The 1,567-nt window shown below is 39.6% G+C and overlaps 1 long non-coding RNA gene across 1 annotated transcript; it reads right to left on the reverse strand.

Moving 5' to 3' along the window:
* Positions 1–244: 244 nt before the first annotated feature.
* Positions 245–895, reverse strand: LOC105042473 (uncharacterized). Its single transcript, XR_831533.4, has 2 exons — positions 656–895; positions 245–540 (listed from the first exon to the last, which is right to left on the reverse strand). It is a non-coding gene; the product is annotated as an uncharacterized lncRNA (long non-coding RNA).
* Between the last annotated feature and the right edge of the window lie 672 nt (positions 896–1,567).

The following is a 1,567-nucleotide window of genomic DNA, read 5'->3' on the forward strand; positions in this document are numbered from 1 at the left end:
TTTTTCTTCCAAGCTGGAAGTTTTGAGCTCATCTTCTTTAATAGGGGTAGCCAGCATTGCTTTGAAAGTATTTTAATATGAAGTGGAAGGCCCAAATTCATGAAAGGAAAAGATCCTTGTTTACAACTAATTAGGATGTCAATAAAGAAGCTTCCTCCTCGGCCATATTTAAACATAATAACGAGCTCTTATGAAAGTTAACTTTCAATTTGAAGCACATTCAAAGGCTAGCACTATGGCTTCAGCCGTCAATGCATTTTTGCTTTTCGCTAGCATAAAATAAGAGAGTATCGTCAACAAATTGCAAAGAGGATAAGCCGCTAAATTCCACGTCTCCCAGTGCCTTCTATGAGTCCAATAGCTGAGGCCCTCTTGAGTATCGAAGACAAAACATTAACTACTAAAATGAAAAGTGACAGTGAGAGTGGGTCATCTTGCCTCAACCCCTCTTTGCATTTCATCTATTTACCAGCTTGTCCATTCAGAAGGATAGTAATGGATGTTGAGGATACTCGACTATGCACCCAGCCTCTCCATCAGCTAGAAAACCTTCATGCTCTAAGTGTGAGAACCCATCCCTCTAAAATTTTTTTCCATGAATCTTAAAGTAGATGAAGCAAAAAAAAAAAAAAAAGGAACAGAGAAGAGGACTTACGAAAGGAGTCCACTTCGCTCCTGATCTCATCGAAACCGGGACCGATGGGAGTCCAATTCACGTTAGGAGTCCCATCTATAAGAAGCCTCTTCCCTCCCTTGGATCTCCACCTTGGTTGCTTGAAGAATCACCGTTGATTGTCCAGAATTTCTCAAATTTTTCTCTTGGGTTGCTGATAGGAAGAGGTTGCTGAAAACCTCCTCTAGCTCTATCAGACCAAGGTAATCTCCTTCTCTCCCTTTTTTTTTTTTTTTCTTTTTTCGGTCTTTTTCTTGTCACCGATAGTTGGATGGGTCCAACAATCCATCAGATTGGTAGTCCATTGGCTTGAACAGGACAGTCCATGTTTGGATTTGGGATGTTGACCCCCACCGGCAAGAGCCATCATTGGGGGCATAGTCTCACTGCTGTTGGGAGCCACCAAAGGTGCCCGACTGTTGAGGACCAATGAAGGTGACCGACCCTAGTTTTCCACCACCATGGTGGTTGGGAGGAAGAAAAAAAGGGAGAGTGTCCCCTATTTTGGAGAAGAAGAGAGGAGAGGATTTCTTTCTCTTCTTATTCATTAATCAATTATTTATTTATTTATTTATTTTTCTCTTTTAGATAGATTGAAAAAATTTTAAATGAACAATTTTGGAGACTTGTTTATTCTCTCAAAGATGAATTTGGGGATGCATGAGGAAAAGGATCTAGGGGACTTGTTGGTGGACCCTAGTAAACCCCAATAGAGGATCCTAGACTAAAGTCATAGTGACCTTCCCTTATATTAAACTCCATCCTAGATTTTGTAGGTTTGAACTTATTAGATTTTTGATTAACTAGTCGAGTCTTTTCTCTCTCCTAATTTTTATATTGATGATCAACTAATTTTTATATTTCTGCCGGACATCATTTTTTTTAGATGATCAA

Source organism: Elaeis guineensis, chromosome 3 (assembly GCF_000442705.2).
Source record: "Elaeis guineensis isolate ETL-2024a chromosome 3, EG11, whole genome shotgun sequence".
NCBI lineage: Eukaryota > Viridiplantae > Streptophyta > Magnoliopsida > Arecales > Arecaceae > Elaeis > Elaeis guineensis.